This window comes from Echinops telfairi, unplaced genomic scaffold (assembly GCF_000313985.2).
Source record: "Echinops telfairi isolate 266 unplaced genomic scaffold, ASM31398v2 ScPeMD7_443;HRSCAF=831, whole genome shotgun sequence".
In the NCBI taxonomy this organism is placed as follows: Eukaryota; Metazoa; Chordata; class Mammalia; order Afrosoricida; family Tenrecidae; genus Echinops; species Echinops telfairi.
The window spans coordinates 31547123-31562615 of NW_022104341.1; positions in this window are offsets into that span (position 1 = coordinate 31547123).

The following is a 15493-nucleotide window of genomic DNA, read 5'->3' on the forward strand; positions in this document are numbered from 1 at the left end:
TACTTGTCAATAATACTAAACATCAATTATAGTGCTGGCGCAGGGTCCTCCTGGAGGGCTCCGCTGGGTTGTTTTAGTTGTGGTGTTATGAGGAAGTCAAGAGGTACCAACAGGTGGATAGGACAGAAACCTGTAAGGGCATCAGGGGATCCCTTGAGAGACTGGAATAATTGTTGTTTAATAACCAGAACAGAAGAAATTCGATTGCACTGAGTCACAGTATAAGGCTGAACAACAACAACAACAAATCTGGGGGTCAAAATAAAATACTCAGAACAACGTCTGGCACTTCATATATGCTCAATTCATGACTGTTATTACTAGTATTATTACTATTGATAGTATTATTTCTACTGTCTCATCTTTCTTGCTTCTTCTCTTCCCTCACCTATTGGTATTACTACTAATAGTATTACTACCACCGAATAGTATCAGCTAATAGTAATACTAAGATTGCTACAGCTATTAGATTTTGTAACTCAAGAACAAATGTTTTCCCAACTACTCTGAACATAAAGCTTGTTTCTGTACAAATTTTAGGTTACTCTTTAGATTAAATCAGTTTCCTAAACTTTCTGGTGACTCTTGGTGTCTCAGTAACTCTTTAGACCCAAGACAAAAAGAAATATTTGTTTTGTAATTTAAGTAGGTAGGTCCAAACAATTTGTACTTATGTACTTATGTTCTAAAAACATAGTGGCCATTTGAGAAAAACATATGCAAAAAATAAAAGGCAAAATCATCTTTAATTTCATTCTGAAATACCCCTAGTGGTTTACTAGTGGAGAGGAGTACTAATGAGCCTGTCGCCATGTCTCAAACCCTGTGGTTGATTGGATATGGCCTTTCTCATTTCCTATTTCATAGTGAATATGATTTGTTATTTGGCTTTTATCATTGTCATTGTTAGGTGCCATTGAACTGTTGCACTTATGTACAACAGAAGGAAACACTGCCAGGTCCTGGGCTGTCCCCACAACTGTTGCCCTGTTTGAGACCATTGTTACAGCCATTATCGATCCATCTTGTTGAGGGACTCCTCTGTTGTTTACTGACCTACTTTCCCAAACACAATGTCCTTCCGCAGAGACCGATTCCTCCTAAGAGCATATTCTAAGCACGTGAGATGAAGTCTCTCAGCCCTAGCTTCTAAGGAGCATTCAAGCTCTACTTCTTTCAAGACAGATTTGTTTCTTATGCTGGCTGTCCACGCCATATTCAATTCTTTCCCACCAAAATCATAATTCAAATACATCAATTCTCTGTTGGTCTTATTCAATGTCTAGCTTTTGCATGCATATGGAGTTGTTATCTAGGCAACCATTTAAAGTCCAGTTTTGCTAAACTAGGAAGTCAATGAAAAGAATGCAGTATGACCTATGTTGAAATTGTGAACTACCCCAAGCTAGTAGTTTATGGGATATCTGAGAAATGTGGCTGTGTAAAGTTTAAAAATTTTTAAATATTGCTTTGCTCTTAGATTTGCACCAGTATTCCATGATGCCTTGGTACGAAGGTTGGGAATTACAAGATTAAACAGATGGGCTTTAAAAAATGGTAAATACTAATAGCTAGGGTCAGCTAAAGACTAATGGCAGTCACAGCTCTGGGGATCTAATGGGCATACGCTTCAAATGATTATGCCTTGGCTTTAGGGCTCCTGGGACAAATGGTAGTTTGGGCTTGTTGCCAGTGACTCATAGCCTGCCCACGCTTATTTAATTTGTGGAATATCATACATTCAAAAAACTGGGAACACCTTGAATGGGGAATAGCACTCCTGACTTTGAGTCATACTTAGGGCCATCCTCTTCTTGCGGTAACTCAATGATGCACTCAAAGAAATGTAGTGCATTGTGCTACTTTTTCCGTGGAATCAATCTTTGGATTAGCAAAATTCATCCCTTTTTTTTCACTTCCTAAAATTCGATTTTTCTATTTCTGAGCCACCACTTGGTTTTCTAGATTCCCTTTAGATTTGTGTGATACTGGTTTCTCATCTCTTCTAGAAAGAAGAATACAATTTTGTGGCAGATTTATGGAATGATGGAAAAGGAAGGATGTTTGTAAGGAACCTCACACTCTCTTCTCATCCTGCTAATGAGGAGAGGCCAGGTGATTTATTCAGCAACACTCTTCACAATGGGGCAAAATAAGACTGGACATAGTTGCTTCCTCCCTGCACAATCTCCGACTTGGCTGTCCTTTTCTTATGGTACTGTAATACGTGCTTAAAGCAAGCACAAAAAAACCACCCTTCCATACTTGACACTTTGAAGTCTCGGAGTATTGCACTGTAAATGCTCGTTCTTGAATCCCCAGTCACCACCTGCTACCGAATCAGTACTGACCTCAGTCCTACACCAACAGGACTTGTATCAGAACTGAAATGCTGAGCAGTTTACAGCAGATTCTTCATAGCATTTCAGGTTTTTTGAGGTCATTTTCTTACATCAGTGGTTCTTAATATATTTAATTTTATGTGCCACTGTAACAATCTAATAAATGTTAATGACCCTCTCCTTCTGTAAATGCACACGCATGTGCACACATGTGTACACACACATTTTCAGTATATTTCATGAGGTTTTCTGAACTCTGTGAACTCCTGCCAGCTCTGAGCAAAGTACCTCTGCCTTACATGATGGAAAGCTTTTAAATAGTCTTTACTATGAATACATATTTGGCACTGCTTTTCTCAGTAATGCTTACAAAACCATGCATTTTAACCATTAACTCGGTTTACTGTTTGGATCTTTTACAAAGAAAAGAAATAACAAAGATTATTATTAGTTAGTTTAGAAGATTATTGCAGATGAAATCAACATTTTTTAAAATGCAAAAGCCTTTATCAGTGTGTCTAAGAATAGATGTTCATCAAAGGGGGTAGGACAGGGTAGGGAGGGGGAGGAGCATTCAAACCAGGCATGCCTGCCCATTCCAACTTGGTCTCACTGGAGATCCTGATCCAGGAGGTACCATGTGACAAATGACAATGACTGATGCAGAAAGAGCATGCAAACTTCTCATTCCTAGTGTTGCTAGCTAAAAGCTATAGAAGTGCCAATTTAGTGACCAAGGTAGGAAAGAATGTACTTGTAATGGTTCCCAGAGGGTATTGGGAGAGAGGGATGGGGAGGAGGGAGGGGAGCTGACAGTATTGATGACTGTATAACCCCACTCAAGGGAAGCAAACAACAGCATTGTTTGTGAATGGATATATTGGATGGTGGAAGATACGGCATGCATGCATACATACATAAGGGTGGGGAAGGGAGGAAATAAAGGGGAGCTGATCTCAAGGAGTTCAAGAAGAAAGAAAACGTTTCGAAACAGATTGTGGCAGCCATTGTACAATCCTGCCTGTGTTGATGTGACTGAACTGTGCAATGTGATGCTATCTGTGAGAGCCCCCAATAAAATGATTTTAAAAAATAAAAAGAAAACTCATGGTTCCCTAGAATGAATATATTTTTAAACTCAATATTTTTATTAAGAAATAAAATGTAACAATTAGTTTTAACAAAATCTAACATGGTGCCACAAATGCTCACACATTTTTTAAAGTATGTTGTTGTTGTTGTTGTTGTTGTTAGGTTTCCTTAATTCCATTCCAAATGTACTCCGTGCTATGTACAGTGAACAACAGAACTTAACATTGCCTGTTCCTGCACCCTCCTCACAATTGTTATTATGTTTGAACCTACTGTTGAGCCCAGTGTGGTACTTACTCTATCTTGTCCATAGCCTTCCTCTTGTTCACTGCCCTTCCACTTTACCAAGCACGCGGTCTTTCTCCAGAGACGGGGCTCTCTTGAGAACATGTCCAAAGTAGGTGAGACAATGTCTCACCATCCTAACTTCTAAGGGGCTTTCTGGATGGATTTCTTCAAGAGAGATGTTTGTTCTTTCGGTAGTGCATGGTACTTCAATATTCTTCTCCAACACCATAGTTAAAATGCATCATTTTTAATTTTGTGTTCCTTCTTCTATGTCCCAATTTCACAGCACATGAGGTCACTGAAAATGACTTGGCTTGGGTCAGGCAATGTTTCATGAGATCTCTTGCTTGCTGCTTCCATGGGCATTGATTGTGGATTCAAGCAAGATTAAATCCTTTGAACATTTCACTCCACTTACCATCCTATTACCTATCTTCTTTAAATTGAATTATGATCCATACTGAAGGCTACAATCTTTGATCTTCACAAGCAGGTGCTTCAATTCCCCCTCACTTTCAGCATGCAAGGCTGTGTCATCTGCATATCGCAGGTTGCTAATCAGCCTTCCTCTAACCCTTTTCACGTAATCCAGCTTCTCTGATGAGTTGCTCAGCATATATATTGAAAATGCCTGGTGACAGGTTAAAACCCTGACGGACATCTTTCCTCATTGAAATCATGCAGTATTTCCTAGTGTTCACACAACTGCCTCTTGTTCCATGTATAGGTTGTGCATGTGCACAAAGAATCATTCTGGAATTTCCCATTCTACTCAAGGCTATCCAAAGCCTGTTATGATCCACACGGTCAAATGCAATTCCATAGTCAATGAAACACAAGAAAAAATATTTCTGGTATTCTATTCTTTGAGCCAAAGTCCATCTCTTGTCAGCAATGAAATCCCTTGCTCCATGTCCTCTTCTGAATCAGGCCTCCCTCAGCCTCGTGCTGCTCACCGTCAATGTCCTGCTGTAACCATGGTTGGATGTCTTCGGCAAAAATTTACTTGCATTTAATAACAATAATATTGTTCCATAATTTGAGCATTCTGTTCGGTCACCTTTCTTTGGAATGGGTACAAATGCAGATCTCTTCTACTTAGTTGGACAAGGAGTTATCTTCCAAATTTCCTGGCACAGCCTAGTTAGTGATTTCCGTGCTTCATCAGCTTGTTGAAATATTTCTATTGGTATTCCATCAACTCCTGGAGACTTGCTTTTGACCAAAGCTTTCAGTGCAACTTGATCTTTCTTCAGTACCACTGGTTCTTGCTCATAGACTACCTCTTGAACTGCAAAATGTCATCCAATTATTTTTGGTAGAGTGAATCCTATCTTTTTGGACATTTCCTGCATCATTCAGTCTTTTGCCCATAGTCTTTCAAAATTGTAACTCGAGACTTGAATTTTTATTTGAGATTTTTCTTTTATTTATTTATTTATTTATTTTTAAATATGATGAGCATGTTCTTTCTTTTTGATTTTCTAACTCTAGTTCTTTGTACATATCATTATAGTATTTTACTTTGTCTTCTTGAGCTACCCTTTGAAAATTTCTGTCTAGCTTTTTGACTTCATCATTTCTTTCATGTGCTTTAGCTGCTCTACAATTAAGAGCAAGTTTCAGAGTCTCTTCTGACATCCACTTTGACCTTATTTTCTCTCCTGTCTTTTTGATGACCTTTCATTTTCTTCATGATAGTCTTGGTGTCTCCTTATAGCTCATCAGGTCTTCTGGAATTCGTGTTTAATGTGTCAAACCTGTTCTTGAGATCGTCTCGAAATACAGGTGGGATCGACTCTAGGCATATTATGATTCTTGTGGACTGGTTTGAATTTTATTCCGTTTTAATCTGAGCAATTTATGGTCTGTTGCACAGTCACCCCCTGTCCTGGTTTTAGCTGCTGATATTGGCTTGTCCATCATCTCGTCCCCAGATATAGTCAATATGATTTATATCTATACCATCTGGAGAAGTCTATGTGCTGTTGGAAAAAAATAATATTTGCTATAGACAAGTCCTTGGTCTTGCAAAATTCTATCATGTGATCTCTAGTTTCATTTATATTACCCAGACCTACTTTCCAATTACTGTTCCTTCCTCTTTTTTCCACCTTTTGCATTCCTATAGCCAATAATGATCAATGCATCTTGATTGCATATTAGATCAATTGAAAAGATGGTGGTAGAGTTCTTCAATTTCTTCATCAATAACTTTAGTGATTGCTACCTAAATTTGACTAATAATAGTTGCATTGATTGGATTTCCATGTATGTGGATAGACATGACCCATCACCAGCAGCATTGTAGTTCAAGGTAAATCTTTAACTGTTCTTTACGAGAATGTATGCACTGCCATTCCTCTGAATAGTGTCATTCCCTCATAGTAAACCATATGATTGTCTGATTCAAAATGGCCAATACCTGTCCACTTCAGTTCATTCACACCTAGAATAGCCCTCTTTATGTTTCCATTTCATTTTTGGTGACTTCCAATTTTCCTGGATTCATACTTTGTACATCCAAGTTATAATTATTCATTGATGTTTTCAGCTCTTTCTTCTCATTTGAATTGTGCCCTATCATCAGTAAGTGAAGTTCCTGAAGACTTGACACCTGAAGTCACTCCTCCGTCCATGCCTTATGGTCCACTCTACGTTGAGAAGGCAACTCTGCCTCGGTTGTTTCTGCGTGTCTTCCCAACTGGGAGCCCCAACCTCCAGCATTCCTTCTGATAGTGCTCTGCTTCTGTTGAGTAGGTTTGCAGTAACCAATGATGGGATGCTCTCCGTAGGGTTTTCAATGGCTAATTTCTCTGAAGTGGACAGCCTGTTTCTCCTTGGTAGTGTGTTCTTTGTCTAGAAGCTCTGCGGAAGCACTTGAGTGGCCCTGCTGGTGTTTGAAATACCAGTGACGTATCACTGCGACATACAAGCCACCACAGTACAAAACAAACAAACAGAAAACAACAACTAATAGACAAGTGGTTGTAAAAGCTTAACCAATTTTATTTTGATTCCTGGTCACACTGTTGTTCCTTAACTTCTGCGACTTCCATCTTTGTTCATTTGTATTTTTCTCTCCACTACCAAACTCCTCCCCAACACCTATTTTTAAATCATGTTTTATGTTAAAACTTACATAGGGAACTAGGTTTCTAACTGGCAATTTCTACACAAAGTGTTCAGCAAAAATAGTTTAAGCTAATCAACATTCGCTTTCATTGCATTTGGTTGTTTTGCTCTCTGGAATTTAGTTTCCCTGTCCCCTTATCTTCTCCTCTTTGCTTTAGAGGAATTTAAAATTTTTTTGTCTCGTAACTACAGGTTTTTCATGGAGTGCCACACTTAAAGATAGTATTCATTATTTTGTATGCTAATGTGTAATAACAGATTTAAAAATCAGGGGAAGTTTTGTTAGAAGTTTAAGAAATATTGTAGAGTGGTAGTTTCAGGGAGTCCTCTAGTCTCAGTTGGTTCAGTGAAGTCCAGACTTTCAAAGAATTTCAGGTCTGTTTCACATTTTTCTTCCATTCTGTCTGGAAACATTTTTGGATGCTTGATCAGAACAGTCAATATGGCTAGCTGGTTGCTATCTAGTTCTTCTGGTGTCAGGGTGGATGAGGTCATTGTGTTTTTCTGAAAATGCTCTCCAAATCCTTTAACAAGTATGTATATGCTTCTATTTTTCATGTGTCTAGAAGGCAATAGAAGGAACCCTGGTGCCTGGTGTGTTAGGCATTGGGCTGTTAACTTCAAGGTCGGCAGTTTGAACCCACCAGTGCCTCTGCAGGAGCAAGGCAAGGCTTTCTACAAAGAGGGAGAGTCTAGGTCATTCACAAAGGAACTTCTTTGTCCTCTGTGGTCACTATGGCTTGGAATCGACTCAATGGCAGTGAGTAGCACAGAACTAATCGATTTTCCTTCAGGTCACTGGAATATTCTCTCTTCTCTACTTCCATCTATTGGGAACACTGTTGTATTGGGGCTTATTTGTATTTTCTGTTTGACCATTTTGTTTTTATGGGTACCTTTTTCTTTCATTAATTTATTGGAGAAAGTTTGCAGTATTTTTCCTCTCTTCATCCTTTACATTTTCTTATTTCCTTTCTCCTTTCACCTCCTCCCTCCCTTTGTATCTGTCATCTAGCTAGCTAGCTTTCAATGATCTACCATCTATCTGTTTGTGGATATATAGATGTTTATTATATATGCAATAAACAATTATATAGCATAAATATATATATATATGTGTATAGTTGAAGGTAGTTATCCTCTCCCTTCCATAAACTGGCATGTCTATTCCTGCGTCTACTTACAGATCACCATATTGGAAGATTGTGTAGATAACAGGGTTTGCTTTCATTGCCTTTAACTTTTGTAAACCTTTCACGGTCTTTCTTTGCCTACATCACTTTTGGCCAGTCTCCCTCTCATTGCGTGTTAACACTTGTCTACCCCATTCTTCTCCTTGCAAATCTGATAACCAACATTTTCTTGACTTCTGAAAATAATAATTCCATATTTGACCTTTTGTCATTGGCTAATTTCACTCAACACAAAGACCCCAGCATTCATCCATGTTACGAGGCATTTTGCAGATTCATTATTTTTCTTTGGTGTGGGATAGTGCTACTTTATGTGGATGCAGCAACATGTACTTAAGTATTCTTCCACTAATGCACACTCAGTTGGTTTCCATCGTTTTGTTATTGTAACGAGTGCTTCAGTGAACATAGTTTGCATAGACCAAGCCGAGGAATTGCAGGGTGATGTAGTGTTTCTTTCTGAGTTGGAAAGACGGACTGTACTATTTTCCATGCTGGTTTCACCCATGCACAGGCTCACCAGCACACGGAAGGGTTCTAGTTTCTACAAAATCTTATCAGGATTTGTTTTTTTGCCTTTTCTTTTGAATTTTCCTATGATTGACAGTTAGGCGGATATCTCACTGTTTTCATTTGTATCTTTATAATGGCTAATGGCTAAAGAACATTTCTTTACACCTTTGTTAACCCAACTCACTTAAGTCAATTCCAACTTAAGGACCCTACATATGTTGGCTGACTGAATGTGTTGTTTAAAAATGTCACGTATTCTGCGTGTTTTTAGTTGGATTATTTGTGTTTTTCTTGTTGAGGTGTTGCAATTTTCTATAGCATTTACAGATTAGTATAGTGACTAATATGTTATTGCCAACCCCCCCCACACACTCTCAGTAAAAAAGTTCATTTTTTACTCTTCTGGTACATTGTTTTCCATGCAAATAAGTATCTAACTCAGTGGTTCTCAACTTTCCTAATGCCACGACCCTTTAATATAGCTCCTCATGTTGTGATGACCCCCAACCATAAAATTATTTTTGTTGCTACTTCATAACTGTAATTTTAGTGCTATTATAAATCATAATGTAAATATCTGATAGTCAGGATGTACTTTCATTGTTACAAATTAAACATAAATAAAGCATAGTGATTCATCACAAAAACAATATGTAATTATATATTGTGAAATATTTATTTTTAATGACAAATCAATGAAATTTTGTCTTCAAGCATGGCATAGCATGGGTAACAGTTTTCCCGCCAGGTACTCGTCTGTGGGCGTATCTGCATGTGGTGGACCTGCCTGGGGACGGATAGAGGAGCAGTGTCTCGGTTCCAATGCTTTCCGATGGTCTTAGGTGACCCCTGTGAAAGGGTCTTTCGACTCCCAAAGAGGTCGTGACCCACAGGCTGAGAAGCGCTGGTCTAACTTGTAGGACATCCGAGTCATCTAGTTTGTCTTCTGCTGTTTGTGCATTTTCTGTTGCATTTGATAGCATATTCATGCTATGTTTAATAACTGGCCTGTAAAAGCCCTAAAAACATAATGGTTGATTTTGTGAATTGGTTTGGGGGCATCACTGATCTTAATTTACTATAACAAGTCACTAATAACCCTCTCCCCTCCCTAGCTTCTCCCCCTCAACTTTTTATTGATATGATATATGGTTTTAACATGTTTATATGCCCACATATGGATAGATAATAGTTTACATTTATAAGTGGGAAATCCAGAGAGGAAATGAAAAAAATTCTGTTATATAAAGGGATTATTAAATTAAAAAAGTATTTTATAAAATAAAACTAATGTCATGAAACTATGCACACATATACATTTATACACGTTCAAAACCAACCAACTCTCCCCGGAGAAAGCTGTGGCTACCGACACCCCTAACGAGTTACCGCCTTGGAAACCCACAGGGCAGTGCTGCTCTGCTGTGGAGAGGCTTTATAAGGTGGCATCAACTCCAGGGCGATGAGTGGAGTTTGAGTGAAGTGGGAAAGCTAATTTTCTTTGTGTGCTTTCATCCAAATGACAATAAAATACAATGAAAATGAAAACATCTTGGCCTGTATTTATCTCTTGATCTTGCTAATTAATCAAAAGGCTGTTCGTATCGTTTTTTCCATTTAGGGAAGTTTATACATAACATTTCTTCAAATACAATGACATCATCAGTTTTTTCATCATATTTTTTTACAGCTTCCAATCAAAAAACAAACTCACTGCTTTCTAAATCTTTGTCAGTTGATTTCCGCCTCAGATGCTGACTCATTAGGATCCAATCCTTCTCATCTCATCTGATACATGAATAGTTTGGGCCTTTCAATTTTTTTCCCCTAAAACCATTTTATTGAGAATTCATACAGATATCATATCATTCCATAGTTTAATCACATTAAGTTTACCACAGCAATGACAATTGCTCCCCCAATCAGTTTCAAAACATCCTCTTCCTTCCTGACCTCCTTGACATCAGCTCCCTCCTGCCCGCCGTCCCCACTGTGCCCCCCAGAAACTTATTCTACTTGCTGTCCCTAGGGGTTCATCCATCCTGGGCTTCATGTACTGAAAACCAGGAAAGCATGTGACACAAATTCAAGAGGGTGACCTCAATGGCATAACGCATCTGATATAAACCCTAACACGAACAAACAAGAACAAAAAATTTCAGAAAATGTTGAAAACCAGATCAGGTCTAACGTGCATCTGAGGCGGAAATCAACTGACAAAGATTTAGAAAGGCAGACTGGTAGACGATTAGGGATATTACACCATGTAGAGGGTTGTCTTCACTACTGTTATCCAGGGGTCCCGAGTCATGAGAGAGTCTGCATACCCAACATACTGCTGTCTCGAGCGGACTTTTTTGGCTACTTTTGTCCGAATCTAACGGGTTGCCAGAAGTTAGGCACTAATATCTGCTCATTTATATTCCGGAACGGAACCACTTTTATCTGCTTGCGTTCCTAATCTAAAGAGTTTTATTTATTCTTACAAATGTCCTACATGTATGCTACTCTGATTCAGAGAAATTTCAGTTCTTGGTGTTTTGTGTGTGCCGGTGTGTATCCGTTTCTGTAAACCCAGAAGGGAAACATACCTTTTTGTTTCTCTTTCTCTTCTGCCAAATGAAGATCAGCATTCTACTCCAGCAACAAAAATGAAGTATAAACAAAACACTTGTTCAATAGCATGCAATGCAGTTATTATATTGGGAAATCAGCCTCACTGAAGTTTACATAAATTTTCAACCGTTATGAAACACAACTTTCTTCAGCAATACCTGTATTTAATAATGGTTCACAAACAATCTGAATTCAATGAGCCCAGGCATCCTCCACTTGCTACGTACAGAAAACAGAAGCAAACCCAAGTCTGGGGGAGGCATTCCTCCTCCAATGGAAGCCTGGGAAGGCGACTTCACTTTAGTCTCTTTCAGGGAATGAACCCAACTTGTTCACCTTCAAGAAGTCCAAAGAGACTTTTTCTTCCCTGAAGGTATAGCTGCTTTTCTTTACTGAGAGACTTTGTATGGTTAAGCAAAGCAAGATGATATATCTGGCTTGAAGCTGACTTGTTCATCCTGAGACCGATCTTGTTTGGATCTGCTATGTTACAATTCACTAAACTCTACATTCCTTGAGGAATAAGGCTCTCACAGTCCATTCTGGGGCCTCTCGTGGGCCCATGCCCATGGACCTGCACCTGCAAATCCTTCCATTGGCAGGTGGACTATAATCACCATTGTGGGGCCTTCGAGAATCTCTTTCAGCCTGTGTTGGGAGGTTCTCTTATGTGTCTCCACACCACAATATACAATATATCTGTCTAACAGGGCCTTTATCAGGCTCTATTTTAACGCCAGAAACTGTTTTATTCTTCTTCCTTAGTATCAGACTGTGAGCATGCTGAAGGAAGAAATGGAATATTTCTATTTGGTGTTGCATGTGCTTTATGGTGTTGGAGAAGAATATTGAAAGTACTACTGACTTTCTAAAGAACAAACAAATCTGTCTTGGAAGAAGTACAGCCAGAATGCTCCTTAGAGACAAGGATAGAGAGACTTAGTCTCCAGTTAGTTGGACATGTCAGGAGAGGCGATTCCCGAGAGATGGACATCATGTTTGGTAACAATAGAGGGACAGCAATAAGATGGATTGGCAAGATGGATTCACACAGTGCCTGCATGGATAGGCTCAAGCATAAGAACTATTGTGACGCTGGCACAGGACCGGTCCTTGTTCCGTTCTGTTGTACATAGGGTCACTATGAACCGGAATCGGTTTGACAGCATCTAACAGCAACATTTAGTGTTGGGAATAAGTGTTAAATAAATGGTTTTGAAGGACTATACCCAGAACTTTTCTGAGGGACCTTAGAAAGCTGGGATTTCTAGAATTGTGGTTTTCCGGAATTCTCTTTTGTGGGAGGCTCTCTGCTTATGTAGTGAATATCTCAGTGGTTTCACATACACTCATTGGCATCGAGTCAATGCCCACTCATAGTCACCCTACAGGACAGGCAAGAACTGTCTCTGTGAGGTTCTGAGACTATACCTCTTAATGGGGGGTAGGAAACCCACGTTTTCCTACCAAGGACCTTGTGGCTGGTAGTCCAACCTGGAATCAGTACCCCACCAGAGCTCCTCCGTGGGTTCACATCGGTAAAGCATGTTTCTCCTTATCCCTCTGCCCCAAACAGGCACTCAGGATTAGGGCTCTGACATGTGGCTCTGCCATCATCTGGGTCTTTGGTAAGTATGATAGATTTGCACCTGTCATACTCCCTATCAGCAAACCTAGAATCGACTTGCCCCTATCACAAACCACCAGTTGCTGTCAAGTTGATGTATCAGAGGAGGACTGTGATCAATAGGGATTTCAATGGCTGCGTTTTCTGATGCAGACCACCAGGTTTTTCTTCTGAGGTGCCTCTAGGTAGACCAAAACAACCAGCCTTTAGTTTACCAGACCAATATGTCAACAGGTTTTATCACCCACAAAATCCCTCTATCATACAATGGGTTATATGTATATAGTTATCAACATGTTCCTCTGCTGTTGGCCATGCTCTCTTGATGTGAAGAGAAGTTGATAGGAAGAGTTGACTGATAATATTCCCTCTCTCTCTTTTTGGTTTGAGAATAACATTGTGCCTCGATGACAGACATACGACATATTGCTGAAGAAATTATAATGCAGAAATTATTTTTAAGGAGCAGATGAAATTACCTGCATTAGTCCATACCCTAGCAAGTAATACTTGTCTATCAAGATTTATTTTTCTCTAGTTTTAGTCAAATGGGTATTTAAGACTCATAAAATAGAAACCATTTGAGAGAAATAACACCATTTCTTTTTCATTAAGTGCATTTTAATTTTTTCAGGATCCATTTCTTCCCTAGTAATGTGGCAACTACTATGTGTTCTTTTAAATGAAATAAGCCAAAGTTGGCACAATTAAAATAACTAGAAGCAATTCAAAATGCTTTTCTTTTCTTTCTTTCTTTTTTTTTAATTGTAAGCAAAATCCTCTTTAGCAATTCCTAAGAAGTGACCAATTTAGCGCTTACTTTGAAGTGTGTTTAAATATGAGTTTCAATATAAATAATGACAATTCCTTGATTTTTGTGTATAGTAAATAAGGAAATTGAATTTTGCTTTGGAATACTCCAATGCTTCTGTTCCAGAGAAAGGCATTCTTCTTTTGTAAATAAGACATATGCCTCCATTTTATAGGTTTTCTTTGATTTCCTAAGCTGGAAAGTCAAACTAAAAGGTTTCATTCAAATTGGAGCTATAAGACAGACTATATAGTATGTGGTATATACCATACACAAGTATATGTGTGTGTATATATATATATATATATATAATTTAACATATCCACCACCAAGAATTTTCTAATTGGAGATAAAGAGGGCAGGCTTAAAGACTGGCTGGTCTCCTATAGGTTCTTCTAAACCAGAAAGATTACTATATCAAAAGTCAGCATTTCATTACCCCTTATATCCATAAAGAAAATTAAAATCATACACTACACAGCAAGCTTAAACCATTCAGAATGCTCATAAACATATTTAAAGCCAAATTACAGCTGCTTCTCGACTCGTGGTACCACGTACGGCTCTCGATCCTGTTCTCCTGTGGCGCTGCACACACTCTAACAGTAATTACGGTGTTTGAAGCACCATTTCTGCTACGGGAGCATTCTTTGGTGGTGACGCAGCAACCTTATGTCAGCGAGCCCCTCCTGTCCTGCAGAAGCACCTTTGCAAGGAGAGCACCATGTCCTTCATGTCCTACTGGAGCCTTGTCCTTTGTTAGAGAGGGCGATGACAGGTTTTCTTAACTATAGAACCAATGAAAGCCTTTCCTTGCACATGCACCATTCAGTAACACCCACTGGCCGCTCCTTTCTTCCGTCTTTCTGATGCAATTTCAAACTTGAAATGTAATGATTGCAGTATCAGGTTAGCAGGGGGATTGACTGGTGTCATAGGCAGCTCAAGCTTGTGTGAGCACTTTTTTTTTCCTGTTCCTCTTCTCTGCACTAGACACAAATCAACAGTCAAACATCAACTCTAGTAATTTCCACTGACGCATACTGGATGTTGTGCAGAGCTGCAGGGAGTGTGAAAGCCTTTGCAAAACAGATCGCTCAGATTCTGAGAGTGGGAGCACATTGCTTACTATTATTTTATGTTTATTATTATGGTTTCATGTGCATATTAGTTCTTTCACCCACCTCTCAGAGTGAGTGGTATTTAACTTGCATTCTAGTGAGGAAGGCAAAGTGTACACTGAGGTCCTGATGGAATGTCTCATATGAGACATACTTGCGTTTAGAAAATGCAGTCTGTTTGGGGTAATAGGTTCACTTGGTGCTGGATATGCTGTTATTACATTCCTTCTTCTCTATATAGTAATAAGGGGCCTTTTAAAGTATGTTAGGACCTCCCATTGCCATAAATGTATTATGCATGTCTGACCCTACCGGCTGGGCCACTGTGCATAGATCAACAGCCTGACAGCTCAGTTTAGGGATTTGAGGTCAGAAGCTTCTCCTAGTCATGCTTTTGTAAGGACGTTTTTAGCTTTCTCACCTTGCAACTGACCATATAATAAAAAAAGAAATAAAATTTCCCATATATGAATTAGATAAATCAGATGACATCTCTTTGGGAAGTAACTATAAATAACCACTAAGAATCCTATCCCATTGGGTAGCAAAATAAACAGCACATATTTATTTCTTTCCTTGAAATTCTAAAGATTATCTGTGTGGAGAGCTTTTGCTTCTAGCTGTACTTCCAAATCAGGTTCAAGAGATAGATCCCTGGCAGAAACATTAATTGGGATGCAGACCCTCCTGAAGACCCCAAGTACAGATGGTTCTTCAGAAAGGAGTCCTCTTTCCTGCTGGGTCTATCGATAGTC